This window comes from Dermacentor silvarum, chromosome 2, assembly GCF_013339745.2.
Source record: "Dermacentor silvarum isolate Dsil-2018 chromosome 2, BIME_Dsil_1.4, whole genome shotgun sequence".
NCBI classification, from domain to species: domain Eukaryota; kingdom Metazoa; phylum Arthropoda; class Arachnida; order Ixodida; family Ixodidae; genus Dermacentor; species Dermacentor silvarum.
The window spans coordinates 47,549,651-47,568,261 of NC_051155.1; the positions used below are offsets into that span (position 1 = coordinate 47,549,651).

An 18,611-nucleotide genomic window follows, 5' to 3' on the forward strand; every position below is an offset into this window, starting at 1 on the left:
AAGCTACCACTCCGCAATGCAAGCGCAAGGCAAGCTCACAGTCCAGACCGAACAGGCAACACTGACACATACTCTCCACGCCAGACCGTCGGAAGCGCCCTCGTGAAAACGTCTATAGGGAGCATGGCGCAGCGTCTAGATCGATGTGCACATTCACGTGTGCACATTCACGTGTGCATGCTTAACTAGTGTAATTTCTCTCCCCCCTCCCCTCTTCGCCCCGGTATCCTCTTCCTACAGTTTAGGTTCAGCAAACTGGAGGTGCGCCTAGTTAACGTTTCGTTTTTTTCTCTCTCTCTTTCGATTCTTGTACTCCGCACATGCGCACAACTTCCATTTCGAGATAAAACTCGTACGCTCACTTGTATCAAACACCATGTCATTGGCGTTGTTGAAGAAATGTAACTGACGCTTGCCAGCAAACCTTCTGCGATTCTTTTACGACGGCGGCTGAGCGGCAAGAGAGCGATATGATTTTGTTTGCTTACTAGGTATTGCAAAAAATAGTGCTGAATTTCGCTGTTAACTTGGGCAGGGACGTTGTTCTTACAGTAATCGTTTTTCGTACACGTTTGATTTTCCCAACTGTAATAAGGATGATGCATCATTAAAGCCACCTGGTAGTTTTTCGCTCCGAGCAAGTTCTCTTATGTTTGACAAAAGTAATCAATTTTTGCGAAAGAACTTCCTTTCTGGGAGGGGCACCAAGTATGGCCTGCAGCGCCAGCCAATGATTCTCGGCGTGGTTTTTTTTTTTTTTTTTTTTTTTTGCATTTGGTCTCCTTTCTCGATTAGTCCGTATCATTTCCATTAAAAGCAAACAAACCTAATCAGTGAAAACGTCCGAGGTGTTTTTGCTTGGGCTCCCATTTTCAAAATCACTTTTCCGTGCTGTGAACTAATTAAGACTGGCTAGTTGGTCAAACGATTAGTAGCCTTCAGGCGCAATTTTGTATTACTGTTAAATTGTACGAGTTCTTAGGCCATCGCTGGGTCACCAACATGGTTATCGACCGATTAGTTAATCGTAGCAAGTAAGGAATTACGGCTAATTAATTGCTGCGCACATTGGAGCGGTCTTTCCGGAACTAGCAGACAGCTGTTGGATTTCAAGAAAAGCAATGTTTCCCGCTACAGTGCTCCTGTTGGTTGAGAGATTGACTGCTTATTTATTTGCCATATAAAGTTGCAGCCTGATAACGTGGTCTGATAACGATGACTGTATAATTTGTGCACCGAATGCGCTGTTTCAACGCCAGTATATGAATTTCTGCATAGCAAATTCTTCAACTATCACGCATGATGGTGGCGGTACTACGCATATGTACGCGTAGAAAGATATGAACAGATAAAATTACCATCGGCATACCGCGATCAACACGACCACATTTTGCTCGGTCACTGCATTAGTCATGATTTACGCTGGTGGAAATAAAGCAATAACTGGGAGTAATTTGGCTTTTCCGATGTGCTCCATCGGTAGTTTGAACCGGAGCTTTGAGGCATTGCTATATATCCGTCAATTCAGAGAAGTCGCCTTACGAGCTATGCGAAGTTATGGTTTACACTTTACCGTTGCAAATAAATCCAGGCTGAGGAGGATAGCTCCAGCGTTCTGGAAACAAAAATATACTGTGTGCAAGGCAAGTATGGATACTTATTGGGCTTAGGTGGGTTGCATGTGTAGGTGACAGTCACCCCTCGTAACGCATACTTCGTTATTACACCTGAGTGCCCGGCTAGGGGTCTCTGCTGTGACCTAGGCGATATTTTTGCACCATCCGCTCGTAGGCCTTGAGGTTATCCCGGCCTCAAGAATAAACACTTTTGTACCACCATGGGCTTGTGGTAGTATACAGACGATCGGTGGCATTACATACAGCCGTATTTGCGGGGCGCCCTTAGCCAACAGTGTGCCTGTTTTGCGTGAGTGTACTCGTGTCTACGAGTAGGTGGATGTGTGTTTTGGAGCAACTTTCTTGATCCTCAGTGATAATCAATTTCGCTTACAAACACCGGTTACAGCTGTGTCGTTTACAAGTACTGGCAGATCAAGTACGTCACAGCAGAAGCTCTGACGACGTATTGAGCGTTCAGGATCCTCGACCTAAGCTACCAGTCGCCGTTTGTAAATTACACAGTGGACTGGTAAGAAGTAGAGCTCTGCACGGGCCCGGGCCGGCCCGAAAGCCCGGGCCGGGCCGTCCGAAGCGTTTTTTTGGCGGGCTCGGGCCGGGCCCGGGCTTAAAGCCGCGGGCCCGGGCCGGGCTCGGGCTTGAGGCCGCGGGCCCGGGCCGGACTCGGGCTTGAAGCCACGGACCCGGGCCAGACTCGCCGCTCATTAAAGGACTTAAGTAGGCCTTCGAGCACACGCAACCGTTATGCATTGCATGGTTCAATGCATTCTGTGCCAAGCTGAAGTCACACGTGAAAAATGACTGTCATCATCATCATCAGCCTATATTTATGACCACTTCAGGACGAAGGCCTCTCCCTGCGATCTCCAATTACCCCTGTCTTGCGCTAGCTGCTTCCAACTTGCTCCTGCAGATTTGCTAACTTTATCACCCCACCTAGTTTTCTGCCGTCCTAGATTGCGCTTTCCTTCTCTTCGTATCCATTCTGTAGCTCTAATGGTCCATCGGTTATCCATCCTACGTATTACATGGCCTGCCCAGCTTCATTTTTTCCGCTTAATGTCAACTAGAATATCGGTTATCCCCGTTCTCTGATCCACACCGCTCTCTTGACTGTATATCTTATCGGATGACCGTATATCTTATCGAAGAAAATAGTAAAACAGATGATGTTCTCATTTTAACAGCCAAGCTGTTTCAGCCGGGCGCAATGTGTCTGCTGAATCCAAAAAAAAAGTGTGCCGATCCTGGTAGCAGTGTAGAAAGGGTCCAAGCGCAAGGGCCCATACACCTGTGAACTAGCGAAGCTGAGCGTGGATAAGTCTAGCTAAGAATGGTGGGGACTACTTAAACTTAGGCAGTCATCGATAGGCAATTGATAGCCAATCAATAGCTAGTCAATAATTGGTCAATAACCAATAAATTCCGGAAACTTTTGTAGGTGACTTGGTAGTGCTTAGCCTAGCCCAAATATGTGGCCAATATCTTGCGATAGAAAATCGAAAGCCAATAAATAGCTAATCGATAATCAATCAATTATAAATAAATTACGGGGAATGCTGGGGATGACTTGGTAGTGCTTAGCCTAGCCCAAAAGCCAGGACTAGCTAGGTGCCCATCAGGTCCGCTGTCTCTTTAGCATTGCGCCGGCAGTGCTATGCTATTTTTATTTTCCACAAAAACAAACATTGTTTCCGCGTAAGGAAAAATAAATTATACAATGAACCACTCCTCAAACCATTTCCATGTTACCGCTTTTGCGATTGCACTGTTACCAGTGTCGATACTATTGCATTATTTTAGCGCTAAGGCCAGTTACTTTTGTGCTTCAATGCATGAAACAGCGTTTTCCTCAAAAAGTTAACTGGAACGCCTATTCATTTCGTCGGACACTTTGAAAATTAATATGTCGAAACTGGTTCAGTCCTGAGAATTCATTCCAAGTGGATACGCCTTGCGAACTCAGCGGCTATAATTCGTAGATTGAAAGATGTGCCATAAAATGAATAATTAAAAAGTTAATTAGCGTAATTATGTTAAATATTCAATTACGCCTTTTGACCATCCATTAGGCCAGCCGCGTCAGAATTATCTTGGAACTACATAAAACAGTTATCCTCCTTAGAGCATCGTCGCATTATAGCGAACACAAGAAATCCTGAGGTATGGTCAATTCCATACTTCCGAACACTCTATAAGCATCAGTCATTAATACATAACCTACCATTCACTTTGAACCAATACAAAAATGTCGATAATTTCAGTAAGAAAGAACTCAGCCCACACGTTGGTAGCTTGTAATATATCTGATGTGATTATTATTCTCCCTTCGTGTATGGCTCTGAGTATATAATGTACATCCTGTTTCGTTTTATTAGCAAATGTTAATCTTGTAAAATTCAGTCTTATGCTATGTTGTATAGCTGGTGTTGCCTTGTTTTGTATAGCTAGTATTGCTACTGTATATTTTATATAGGCTGATGATGATGATGATTGCTATTGTAGTGTGGTTTAAAATGCATTCTGTTAAAACTTTTCCCAATTCTCTTAACTCGCCGTGACGGAAATATTCTGTTTTTCCGTTCATAACTATTTCGTCCGTGAGGTATTCCAGCGACAGCTGGAATAATATGTGAATTATTGTACATGTGCGCACACTGTTTGCTGACGTACTATTGCCTTGCCTGGTGTTTTGGGTCACGTCAAGCTACGTATGTAGCTTTTATTCCAAAATGACCGTCAAGCATGTAAATTGGAGAATAAATTGATTTGATTTGATTGATTTCGTCGGACACTTTGAAAATTATTATCTCGAAACTGGTTCAGTGCTGAGAATTCGTTCCAAGTGGATACGCCTGCGAACTCAGCGGCTATAATTCGTAGATTGAAAGATGTGCCGTAAAATAATTAACGGAAAAGTTATTTAGCGTAATTATGTTAATTCTTCAATTAGGCGTTCTGTTTTCTCCTGGAAGTAATGACCGCCTCATCGAGTAGTTTAGATCAAGGATTATTATATAATTGTGCAATCTGCAACAGGCAATTTTTAAAAATTTGGTTCAGCAAAAATGAAACACCCTGTATATTTGCATACTAAATGACATCATAGAACCATATCGTACAAATCAAGGTAAGTGCATGGGTACCAGCAGAAAAATAGCAACACAGGCAATGGGCCGGATTACTGATGTTCCCGTGAGAGAAACAAAGATTTCGGCCTTTTATTGCTTATATACTGCAGCTGATTAAACCTCGAGAACGTGAGGCTGAAAGATACGGTACAATCTGTAAGTAAAAAAAAAAGATTTTTTTTTCTTACAGGACGGGCCTGGTCATGCACACGCGGGCCCTAGCTAAGCTTAGTAATGAACGCCCGGGCCCGGGCCGGGCCCGGGCTCAATAACACGGGCCTGGGTGGGGCCCGGGCTTGGAACCACGGGCCCGGGCTCGTCTCGGTCATGTACGCCCGGGCCCGGGCCGGGCTCGGGCTCTGTATTACGGGCCCGGGCTGGGCTCGGGATTTGTAAAGCGGGCCTGGGCCGGGCTCGGGCCGAAAAATCCGCCCCGTGCAGTGCTCTAGTAAGAAGTCCAATTCCCTGACCGTACGTCTACGTCGCCCCTGCGCCTGCGCACATGTGTAAGAATCAGTCGTGATTCTTTGAGTGCGCCGGCCACTGCCGGTTCGCCCGTACGGCGTACCGTACTGTGATTCCGGGACCGATACCGGCACCGTCCATGAGATGACCACCCGTGATGGCCCTTGCACAGTGCCGGCGATCGGCGCGGCCCGTGCTGGGAGAGGGCTGCACAATGCGATGGGGGGAAGGGGCAGCGCGTGGGAGGAGCGGCGAGGGCTGCCCCGTGGAGGCGAGAGAAGGGCGTGAAGGGGGAATTGCGGCAGGAGGGCGCATGCGTCCGCGCTACGCCCGCGACGCTGGCAACGCCGCCGCGGCGCTGGCGGCCAGGTGGCGCCACCGTCCGGCGCGCGACCAGCGTCGGCAGACGATCGTCGTCCACCGGCCCGATCAGTCCGGCAGTTGAGGGCCTCGTGGGCGGTTGCGCAGTTCCGCCACTCTTTCGCTCTGCGTCGGCGAGCCGCTGTTGCATCGACTCGGCGCCGCGCTTCTTCCGGCCAGGGGCAGAGAGACCCAACACCGTCGGTTTGGAGAGTTTGAGGCGTGGTGTGCACTGCGCGGATCCGACGTTTCTCACAGGGTCGGACGTGGGATTAACCCGACCCGGTACTTCTTGCAAGACTCCTTTCTGCAGTTAGTGTGAAAGTTTCGGCAGTTATTGGCCAGCTCATTGATCGCAGGACTTGCAGTACCGGCAGCGTAAGCCGAGGCGCCTGTGCCGGACATCGCTGAGGAGAGGGACCGTGTATGGATAGAATAGTTTGTCCCATAAATATCATCGCGCTTGTGAAAGAAGAAAATCTGAAGGGACACTTTCTCCCGCATCTGCGCCGTCAGCATTGCGACATCTCGTATATAAAGTAATCGCCCAAGTTCGGATTTGTGTCAGAATCACTCCACTGGTGCGGACGGGACAGATCGTCGACAGAGTTCGCTGAAGCGCATCAGCGAAGAGGCGACGCAACGAGCCTGTCCTATTGAAATGCAGAAAAATTGGAGGATGCGTTTCAGAGCGTACTTCAGCGACGATCGCTCGCCCAGTCGACTACCGCGCGTCTTGAGCGGCGGACTTGCCGCTGTGCTGGTGTTGGAAACCCGCGAGCGGCGCCGACGCCTCAAGTGTGAACCCAACCGGTGACCGTACACAGGACCCACATCGGGGTGCTGCCCCTGCTCTGTGCCCGGAACCGGCATCTGTCCTCCACCGCACTTCTTCGAATCGGCAACTTCAAACCGGACTCTTCGGCCAGGCCGTTCTTCAGGTTGGTATGCGCAAATAAGCCGTGCACTTTCTCTGGCGCCGTGACTCTGAATTCAGAGAGCCTTGCTTGCGTCGCTGACCGCACTAACGAAATACTGCGCACTCCAGCAAACATCATTCGTAATATTTGAAAATTCGACCGTTATATTCTGATAATCTGGTTCTCGTGTTCATATAATGACGCAATGTTAAAAAAATACAACGGCAAAAATTATGCGATTAGCATGCGCAAAGCGATGTTCGAGGCCCCCATTGAAGGACTTCATCGTAGATATTTAACTGCGAAATATACGACCATTATTACGGCTTTCAAGCATGGACGATATGAAAGTTCAGGTCCTCGGCGCGATCTGGGTTTCCATTTGTGGCAGAAGACGTCGACGCTTTCGACGTCGAGCTCCGTGTCGCATCCAGTCGCGGTAGCAGTCGCTTCCGCTGCGCGAACTCGCGAGGCACATCGCTTTTGCGCGCATCGATAATCGCCCGTGATTATACAAATAGAAAATACCAAATTAGAAGGCAAGTACGTAGTTTTGGTTGACATTAATAAGCAATTCAATCACTCCGAGCCGTGTAAAAAACATCTGCATATAGTGGAATTTTGCCATTTGATTTCATTTGATTACCGATTTCACTGGCTTTTGAAGAAGCCAGGATTCGACTTCTTTATTCGATTATGCAACGGTTCATTTCACCGTAACTCGTTAATATCTGCGCATACCTTGCCCTTAAAGTTGACAGTTATATGTGATATAGCGTTGGGATTTGTCTGTGCCAGGTTTCTGCAACGACTGTTTTTTGCTTTGTATATCAGCAACCGGTTTTACGTGGCCATTTGCCGGGATACCGTCGGTCTCACAAGTTCTCGGGACAGAGAAAGTATAGAAGTGAGCTTCAGTAGTAATTTCAGGGTGCAGTTTGTATTGTATACGCTGCGGCACAGTGGTCACGCATACACGTCTCTAGGGCGATTTTCTGTTTCACGTGGAATACCGAGACATCCGGAGCGTTATAACCTTTATTTTTTTTAAGAGCCGCCGTTTTCAAAAGGTACGCTGTCGACACTTACTTACGTAACGCATCCACTCTTATGGCGGCCTATAGGTCAAACTGGTATTGAGTGTTCTGGTGCTGCTTTTCCTTTCATGCAAAGAATATTAACTCCAAGCTTAGTTGTTCAATTTCACCGTCACTATATGAACGTGTTCGTCGCTAAACCTTAGTGGATATGTACTTTCGCGGCGACCTAGCTCTTGCAATTGCTCCATAAATGCTCCCCTCTACTAGCCGCTCGCATCATCCCCGTTCTCATCATGATTCTTTGTTCAGTATAGTTTTGGTTTCATCTGCTTGCCTACAAGTTGATCACCTCGGGTGCGCAGACACTGCATAGTTTCGGAATATGGGACCGTGCTGAGATTACACTGTGCTCGTATTATGTAACGATCCTTTTCATTTCTCTCTCTCTCTCTCTCTCTCTCTTTTTTTTTTTTGCCCATCGTCCTCGGCTCGCACGAAGCCGCGCCCCCGCGATCGCCGAGATCGGCCACTCAGCGGGACCGCTGATGAGAAACGAATAGCATCGGACGAAAAGAATCCTTACGTAATACGTCCCCTGGAGCGGAAGCGGCAGCTGGCGACAGCCAATCACGGGTTGGCTGTCGAATGCACGGGTTCTTATTTCTTAAGCGCTGCGTGTCCGTGTCTGTCAAAGTGTCGTCTACTCAGTCTCGGCCGCCAGGGCGCGCTTCGTTATCGCTTTCCCATGGGAATTAATTCTGTGTGGTGGAAATTTAGTCGCACTAGTGTTTCATGCCACCTTCAGCATCACTAGAGACAGTAAACACCGGCACCAGGGTAATGTAAGCATCCCATTGCAATTTTCTCCCTCTTCGCGCTTCGTTGGTAGATCCGACCAGCCCTACACGTTATCAGCAGAATCGGCCGGTATTGTGCCATAGATAATAAGAACGGTGTAGGATCGAGATAACCGAATCGTTACGTCATACCGCCGTCCAGAACAGACTAATATTTGGAATTTGTCGCGGAGTTTTTCTGCGTCCACAAATGCACTTACGCCAAGTCATATATTAGAGAAATATTTCAATACTGAGTCAAAATTTACTATTTGGCTGGCATAATATTTTTTTTTGTCAAAAGAAGAGCGAAGAAAGGCAGTCGCTCACTTACTCGCACCGTTATTAATCACTGTGACGTCTGCTTTTCACCAAATTGTCGTGGCATGATTCGCGCATATTAAAACGTTTCCTAGCGCAGGTTTAATCGTAAATGTGTTCAGATGCGTGAGGCACGCTTTAAACACCATCGTTTTTGTCGCTTCTTGCAATTTCGAGGTGTTAATGCGGTGTGTACAAATATGTATAATGGAAGCGCCGCGAGGCCTTGTTACCGAACAAAGTGAACGTTCCCGTACAGTTCGCTGCATGCAATTTTTTCACTGTGTTCAGATTTGTGTGAAAGCCTGAAAAAGATGCCCTTGACGCTGCGTTCGCACGTGCCTACGTTCAGTGCATTGTTCGTACTGCACTCGTACGCCTAATTCTGCTGCTGAAGCGTCTTTGTCCGCCGAATAGCTCGTCAGTGAAAGGAATCTACGTCGCTTCCTACCGCCTCTTATTTAAAGCTCACTCGCTGAAGAATGTGGATTCTCTGAATGAGAAGGTGAAGTAGAGCTTACTGGGTGCGACGTCGATTGATGAGGCAGGTAGCGCTTAACGAACGACTGTATCTGAAATGCGCCAGAAATTGTTCAAACGTCTGCTGCAACACATTTGGCTTCTGCTTTAAAATTGATAGCCCGCCATGGTGCTCGATCGGTGATCGCTGCTCCTGTTCTTTTATTTTTCTTTACACGCATTTTAAAGGGAACGGAATCTTTACGAATTTGGAAGGGTTTACTTTAAGTTTCAGTAATCGTTATGGAGTTTATGATCTCTATGTTACAATCAAAGTTCAGCGCAATCGTGATCAATTGTATTACAGGTGATATTCATATTTCTATTGGGTATATGCAGCTTTTTAGACCGTGAAAACGTTTTCACCGCAGCTGTATTACTTATACAATGTTCATCTCGCGGCATACTAGCCTATGTAAGATGAGAATTTTCACCTGTTTTCGAAAGTCTTGTGCGTTTGCTCGCAACCGTACTGTCACCACCGGCCGTCACCATTATCCGAAAAAAAAAGAGAGAGAAAATTCGACACTTCTAAGAGGGGAAAAAAGCGAGAATACAAGAAAGCTGTATCGGAAAGCTTTTCTGCCATATTTCGCCGTCTCGGGGATTATTACCATGCCCCCAACGGAGGCATCGAACAGTTCGTAGATAAAAATTTTGAAGTTTTAGCCAGAGACTTGCCCCAACTGCGGTATAGGACCGTGTAAAGGGGTTTCAGAAGAAGGTGAAGTGGGCCATGTCCTCTCATGCATTGCACACAGGGCGATCTTATCCGTTTACGAAGGCTGCCAGGATTTCTTCGCCAATTCTTTGTTGCATTAATGCAGCTCCGCGAGATTAAGATTTTGTGTTCACTGTATGTCCAGAACGTATCACGTGATACAAGGAGCAGAGAGATATAAACCAAGGAGAGTAAATGCAGGGAGGTCAAGCAGACGAGTGTCCGGTTTGCTACCCTATCCACTGCGGTAAGGGAAAGAGGTAAAAGGAAAGGGCAGTTCAACGTTGACCTCGTGGTTTGGGGATTGGTTTAGGTTTTCTTTAGTCGCTAGCTTTTCTGTGCACATTCGACAAGTCTTCTTAAGTCGGCTTATATAAAGGCACCCTGTAATAGTAGCATTTACTCGCCGTTTCAACCGAACTGCACGCCCGTACTGGCACAATCACAGTGGGTTTTGGCCGATGCGTCTCTTCTACAGTGGCAGTGAATTGAAATGAAGCGATAAAACTGGCGGCGTTTGGTCGAATGGTTCCCCCGTCAGGAAACCCGTACAGCGGGGGTCGGTCTGTTTGCCGCGACAACTGCAGATACGTCATCTGTCTCACGTGTCGTTCAGGATACACCCTAGACTTCGGAGCCTCCGGCGTGTGTCTCGTACACTACAGGGAAAAAGCGAGAAATGAAAGAGAAAACAATAAAGAAGGTTCCTTCTCTGTGAGCGGACACCACTCCCGGAAAGCGACCATTAATCACTCCGTCCGGGCGCGTTAAAAATTGTTTCGCCGCGTGCGTTGGTCTGACACGGCGTAAAGCTAGCGGGACAAATGGATCCCAGGGAGGCCAGTATGTTTCGAGACAGCTACCGGCCGGCGCCCAAGTTTTGAGGTCCGCGACACACGCAGTGGCGAGTTGACTTGTTTGCACCGTTTGTGGAGACATTCTGCGGGGTTCGGCTGCTCGCTGGCCACGCCATTCCGCCGTGGTGGTCGCGTTACAAATTGTTTCGTTTTCTGTTGCTTTCTTGTTCCTGCTCCTCCATTTCCTTCCGATATTTTTCGACCCTTACTGTATAAATGTGGCGCTGCTCCTGTTGTTTATTATTTCTTTAGATTAAGAAGAAAAGGCTACTGCCCCTCTTGCCCATTTCACTTCTTCAAAAGCTGTCCACGTGAGTTTCCGTGTAAGCGGCCCGAGTGGCGAGGAACAGTGTGCGAACTTCGACGAGGGCAATTACTTTAGGCTTGTTCATTGAGAGTATCAGACACAGCTCCGGAGTAAGGTGTAGCGAACTGAGTTACAGTACTGGGTGGTTATTTCCTGCCTCAAAAGTTCGACATCTCGCATTGGCCTCTCGCAGCGAGAGCTTGTGATCGGCAGTATGTTCAGTCTATTGCATTCCTCACATATTTCGTTATTTTCTTTCTTGTTATCTATTCTCATTTCCTCCCTTTCTTTCTAGACTAGCCAAATATGTATACTCCTAAATACCTGCCGGTCTTCTCCATAGATGCTCCACGCCCGGTATTCCCGGGTTACTGTTATTCCGTACCAGCTCTTGTACGTTGCGCTCCCCTGGGCTGTCAAGGGTCCGCGGTGCTGATCATTTGGCTTTCTCATGTAGTCCCGTATAGCGTCACACATGGCATGTTCGTACCACAACGCATGCTCGTACCACAGCGACATAGCGCCACAACTAGCGCGAGTTCTCGCCCTCCAGGGGGTTACCGTACTGGCCCCAGTTCGGCGGTTGCGGTCACCAATGCCCATGCACACGATGACGTGATGGTGTCCTGGAAGTATGGCATCGCGAGGTCACCAGCAAATTGCACGGGAAAGTAAGAGATGTGGTTGGCTTCAAGGAAGCAGGAAAGAGAAAAGCAGAGGGCAGGGAGGTTAGCCAGAATAACGTCCGGTTGGCTACCCTACACCGAGGGAATGGGAAAGGGAACACAAAGATGACAGGGATAGAGAGGAGGGAAGGAAAGAAGGAAATTACCGGTGAGTTCGCTGAAGCGTGTGGTATTGCACTACTAGTCACAAACGTTCACACAAGCCCGTCGTCCTCAAGAAGCACAGAAGTGCTTTCAAAGTGGAAACATAGTTATAGAGAACAATGACTAAGCATAAAAAGGAATCATTGATAATTGATTGATTGATTGATTGGGCGGGTAGGTAGGTAGATAGGTGAGTGGCGAGTGAGCGAATGTTGTCATAGTGGAATATTCAACAGGGCAATTTCGGCCACCTGGAGTTCTTAAACGTGCTCCCAAGTTTCGATGTACTGGCGTGTTTGCATTCAGTGGCTTAGTCAAGTGGTCAACCCCGCGAGCTCGTGCTGCCGCAGCGGCAGCGGGCCGCTGCATCCGCTGCGCCAGGGTGGAAGATATGTCTGCGGGTGGCCTACAGCACACACCTACCTCTCTGAGCTCGTGTCTAACCGTTCCACTCGGCCAAACCTGGTGGCTTCGTTGGCGCTCGTGTGTTGTCGACCAGTAAACGGCCCTCCCCCCGCATTTGCCCTCGGCGGCGCCGGCTTCCGTAGCGTGCGCTGCGCCGGCGAATCCCGCGGGCCATCGACGAGCCGTTTCTGTCTCATCAATCGTGGCGCGCTGGTGGGCTCTGCGTGTTTACACGCTAGCCAAGCGAGGGTAACAGGGGATGGGGAAAGAAAAAAAGAAAGAAGCGAATAAATCGACGAGGGGCATCGATTCGGAATCGGATTAGACTCGGACGGATGCGTCGACGAGTGATGACAACGCCCGCGGCTGCGTGCGAGTCGCTCAAGCGCGCTTGAGTACCTGTATTTTTTTTTCTGCGCGGGTGTTGCGTGTTTTATACATACATACATACATATATATATATATATATATATATATATATATATATATATATATTTGTTCACGTAGGCATATTTGTCTTTTTATTCTTTTTTTTTTTTACAACCTAAACGAGCCAACAAGAACTCATGGCTGTCGTTCTTGAATTTTATCCGTACTTCCCTTATTATTTCTGAATCACGCAACGTATTGCGTAAGGATGTTTTCGTTTGCGTCACGGAATGTGAAATACCGCCTTGACCCCAACTTCATAACACTTGCCCTAACAGTCCTCGCTAGCCTGCTTCTCGCCTTTGCGACACCTGCTTCCACGGCTCTTTTTGAGGGACGAGCTCCCACGTCTTCGCTAACGTGAGGGCCTCGCACGGCGCAGAAACTCGCCCACGAGACCGTCCTTGCAGTCCTGCGTGAAACGGACATCCGTTCCTTGCCGTGCAACATTACCGCCATATTTGTGTGTACCGCCAGAAGGCTTGCGTCGACGGTTCTTCGGGGCGCCGGACTCATTGTACCACTATTCGCCATGAAGCTTACAGCACCACGACGTGTCGATGATGCCTTCGTATGGTGGTGCCGATATCGAGCAGCCGTGCCCTACGGCAACGCCTCGACGCTGCTTTGTCGATCGAAAATCAGTTACCATTGGGTGGATCCAAAGACAGAATTTGTGCGCGCATTCTCACACCAGTGAATAACGATATTGAGACGTGTTACTGAAGGCGAACCCTTCCTGTAGCACGTAATTCGATGTATCACGCAACTTACTGCTTTAACAGGGAAGAAGTTTGGGCGTGTTGGCAGGTCATTGTAATTTTAACTGGGATTCATAGCGCTAAAACGACACGAGGACGAGGAAGAACACGGGGCGACCGCTCGTCCCGTGTTCTTCCTCGTCCTTGTGTTGTTTTCGCGCTATGAATCGCAGTTAAAAATACTGCTTTAATCCGAAAGGATGTAACCATTATGCGGGCATTATGTATACTCAGCTTATGCATATGTGTTCAGATATACAGCTATGGGGATCGTAACTCCGACTGCGTGAATATGAGACCGCATTCACAAATCTCTTAGTTCAGAACAATCGCTTGCGATTGGTCAGACGGCTTCACGAATAATGTGTCCAGCATCGCGTTTGGATGACATTCTCCGTTGCGAATAGTTCCGGCGCAAGAACGTTTTTGGAAATACGGGCCCTGGCGATGTGGCGGTGTTTGGACATCTCTAAGAAGGGGCCGATCACCTGCATTTTTTGTCGGCCATGCTGGTCGTAGCTATCTACTTGACAGCTGCTTGTCGTAACACAGGGGTGCCCGTACGTAGGCGATATCGTTAGTACAGTTGCTCTTGCAGTTCATGGACACACTTCTGAACCCATCTAATTCCGCATAAATCGAAGTGGGCAATCTTGCAAGCGCTTCTAATGCGTGTCGTGATAAATTGTAATGGCATGCCACCGCCAGATTGTAGTGAGTAAAGAAAGAAAAAAAATCCACAGAAAGAAAAAAATATCGAAGTGATTTCACGGTACACTCAGAGCAGTAGCTATAATAACCGCTATTGGAACGCTTTCAACTTATGTGAGCCGTGTGGTAAACTCACTCATTGCATATGGAGAGCTTGTTGGCCAATTGTCTGCTCCTAAAGCCGCGAATTATGTGACACCTGCTGTATAGTAGGTGTTCCACATCCTCCGCCGCGACCGTCAGTGGCCCTGTCCAACACTCCCGGGGCCACGTTTGTAAATACATGCACAGGAATGCCCAAGAAAGCGGAGATATAACTCCTGCCCTCGCCGTAGGTCAGTTAAAGTGGACGACGCGCTGAGGTTGCGTACATCTTCATCCACTGGCGGCAAGTTCTCTTTCCTTCCACTTTCATTTTCCTATTACTTTGGTAAGAATGTGAAGTTTACCGCAAATGCGCTGCACGTAACCGCTGAAGGCACCTTACACATATTTTGTATACTGCTGCAGAGAGACAGAAAATGGGAACGATTGGCAGGGAGGTCAACCAGACGTATACGTCTGGTTTGCTATCCTGCACACAAGAAAGCGAGATAAGGGATGAAAAAAAAAAAAAAGAAGAAATAACGTGAGGGTGGCACTTTATCAGCGGTATTACTGAGTCCTAGAGGCTAGATGAACACGGGGATTAATACGTTCTTGTGTTTAGCGCTGCAGCGACCATTACGTTCGGAGCGAGCTCGCGCTCTGTATGTGAGCATGCATTGTTCGACATATAGAGAGCGAAGAACACAAGCGCTGGTAGCTGGGAGAGAAAAGTGCGGCCGCTTTTATCGCTCGCAGCAGGTGTAACCTTTGCATCCGCATCGCTTAATTTTCGCTAATGTTCCTGTCGATGCTGCCATTATATAGAGTGGACGCGCGTGTGCGTTGAAAACAGAATAGCCAATCCTCTTATAACCTATTCTTATAACCGCGCGTCTGCACACCGCCCGCTTCTCTCAAGTCCACAGCTGGTAGCACCTTTTTGTCAGACACGTTTCCACTGCAACTGTAATGGACGTTCCGAGCATAGTGTTTATCAAGATGGTGTTCTGATCCGTAGGAATAATTCTCGGATGGAGCGCTTATCAAATTAATTTGTAATATGATTGAGAGAGTAATTGGGTGTGTGTGTGTGTGTGTGTGTGTGTGTGTGTGTGTGTGTGTGTGTGTGTGTGTGTGTGTGTTAGTAAACACGCACACACACACACACACACACACCCAATTACTATCTCAATCATATTACAAATTAATTTGATAAGTGCTCCATCCGAGAATCTTTCCGTGTGTGTGTGTTAGTAAACACGCACACACACACACACACACACACACACGCAAAAAGGACTCTCAAAGATAAATAAAATTTAGAAAGTGTCGTAGAAACTGTGAAGTAATCGCAGAGAAGCATCAAGACGGCAATACACGTATCTCTAAAATACAACTTTCACTGCGGCGACAATGCCCGCGTCTGTGTCTTTTTCATAAGGCGTATCGTAAGGACCGTTCTTTTAAAGCAAGATTCGTTTTCGCCACCATGCTGCGTATATGTGATCTCAGCGCGGCCTTCCTTACAAGGTAAGTCTGTTACCTTTCATGTCGTGCTGTTCTGTACGGCGGTTCCTTTGTGCCATGAAGATACGCGGAACGGGACTTCTTTCCCGCCTGCAATGTTCGCATATAAGCCGACCCCTTAGAGAACGCCTTCCAGTATGTCCTGTGGTATCTTTATGTCGCCCACTGCAAACGCACTTTATGTTCCACTGCTCCATGTTCCGGGATCAGAAACTATATTTAAGAAGCATGAATAAATCAAATGAGGCGCCATTTTAACATTTCTGCTACGGTTTGTATGCCGGCTACTTTTGTAAAGGTGCTTTTTTTCTTCTTCTCTTCTTCTTCTTCTTATTATTATTATTGTTATTATTAATATTATTATTGTTGTTGTTGTTACGGCAGCTACGAGAGTATACTTCTTAGTAAGAAAAACGCATTGACTTTTTTTTTTTACATTTACTCAGCATCCCATCACACTGTGCGTTATATGTATTGCTTACAAAATGCGCTGCATTACTTAGAGCACATGCTCTGATTCCGCCGGCACCGACAAACGAGAGTCACATAACAAACAGAGGGGTGCTTCTGCTTAGAGGATGTATTGTTGCTGTTTCCGCCACCATTCCTCCGAAATTCGGAGTCACGCTATTTAGTCGTGCCAGAGCTTTCTTGTTTTAGCCAGCTTCTGGCATTTCTTACTTTTGCTGCTCAATTCTTCGACTCAGTTCGCCGACTGCGACTCCTACCGACGTCTACAATCGCGCAGCTGCTGCTGTTTATCGCAGGAGGCGTTTTGTAGTGCCGGACATGTGACTCCATCGAGTTGCTTGCGCAGCTGCTGGCCCGTTACGTGCGTCTAATTGAGAGAGCTGGGCCAGCGCTTCTCCTGCTCCAAACTGTTGCAGCGGTGGTCTTTTGATTTATTTATGTCTAATATCTGCTCCGCTGCGCACATTGCGCTTTTTTTTTCTTTATTTATTTTTTTCTTTTTTTCTCTTTTTTCCCCTCTCTCACGAAGGCACCCTGTCCGACCGTGCTATACGTTGCCACCCGCGTCCTCTCGACTCCACTGCTTTATCCAGCCTAATTAGTGCGTATTGTTAGGACCGTTACAATGATTCAGCTGTCGGATTAAGAGCTCGTTATGTTCGGTTTGTGCGGAAAAACACAAAGAGGATGAAGGTACTGAAGACGGAGGAAGGCCAGCGCACTTTCGAACCGCACTGACTGACTTGGGCAGCATGGAGCCCAGCCATTGATTTGATTAAGAATGAATATTTTATCAAACAGAATGGCTGACAATTAGTGAAGAAGGTGCTGGTAAGAGTAGCAACCGAGACTGTCATTCCAGCAGGTGCCTTCCAAATAGCTGGTCGTTACGTTCGCGTAACAGGTGTTCCAATAAAATGACAAGCTGGTGTTTCCGTGATGAATGGAGAGAGAGAGAGAGGGGGAGAGACAGAAGAAATGGGAAATGCAGGGAGGTTAACCGGAGAGGAAGGTCCGGTTTGCTACCCTACGCTAGGGAGAGTGGGGAGGTAAAGTGATAGGAAAGTAGAGAGAAAGGGGGCACAGATGCACAATCACTAGTCGATCACTATATCACCGCATGCTATCACCGAAGAGCACAGTAGCACTTGTAGAGATGTGTAATTGCCTGAAACTCCCGCCGCGGTAGCTTATAGGGGCTATGACGTTGCACGTACTACCGAAAACTATTCCCGCAGCGGCCGCCGCATTCTGATGTGGGCGAAGTTCGTGAACGCTCGTGTACTTGAACTTAGGTGCACGTTAAAGAAACCTAGGGGGTCAAAATTCATCCGGAGTCCTGTTCTACGGCGTGCTTCATATGAGATCGTGGTTTCGGCGCGTAGTACCCCAGAATTTAGTTTGAATTTCATTTTATTTGAAGTGTGGCTTGCCAGCGCATTGGTGAAACGATCGTTCGTGCGTTTTGACTTACTTCTTTTGTTATATTTATTTATTTCTTGCGTCGGTGGAGTGCTGTGCTGGCAAGAACACAAAGCTCTCTAAAAGGTAATGAGCCGTATTCGTGCTATCTGTACCTAGTTGCGTTTTTTGCTTGGCTTTGCAACGGGCGCATTACGCAACCGCCGTCGCGTATAACTTATGATGCCGCGCCCGCAGGATGTTTCATCCGGGACTGAAGTCAGCATTAAGAACATACTGCACGTTGTGCGCATTCGGCAACGTACGCAGAGCCGTGGGCGTGCAGGAGAACTGCGCTATGCCCTGAGTCCTTGCGTTATGCGATCTCAGTGCACACTCATGCGCTTACCTCTCTCTCTTTTCATCCCTGTACCCCCTTCCCCCAGTGCAGGGTAGCGAACCGGACGTACGTCTGGTTACCCTCCCTGCTTTTCCTCTCTTCTATTTTTTCTTTCGCCCTCTCATACGCTTACGTGACTTCTAAAGTGTGACCTGTGTCACAGATGCTGCAGATTGAAGTTTAGTTGCTACCACTACACGCAGTCCGATTGCGAAGGTCGGTAAGCATTCAGAGTGCACTGATTAGGATCAGCCTCCTTGTACGCATCTTAATCGGCATCCTCCCGGTACATAGCATCGAAGCTTTTTTTTTTTTTTTTTTCACTGTATCTTTTCAATTCACTTTACCTGGGGCCGGTATTTCGGGACGATTCATGTCATTTTACATTATTTCCGCCCTTAGTCATTGGCTAGGTCACCTCCATGTCTTTGTTGTCTCTGGGATGCGCCACTGCACAATGTTTGATAAAAAAACA

The 18,611-nt window shown here is 47.6% G+C and overlaps 1 protein-coding gene across 1 annotated transcript in view; it reads left to right on the plus strand.

Moving 5' to 3' along the window:
• Positions 1-5,659: 5,659 nt before the first annotated feature.
• LOC119441447 (uncharacterized) overlaps positions 5,660-18,611 on the plus strand; it is a 405,033-nt gene continuing 392,081 nt past the window's right edge. Inside the window, exon 1 of the mRNA XM_037706064.2 lies at positions 5,660-6,534. The gene's annotated coding sequence lies outside the window, so the exon portion shown is untranslated. The remainder of the gene's footprint in view (positions 6,535-18,611) is intronic.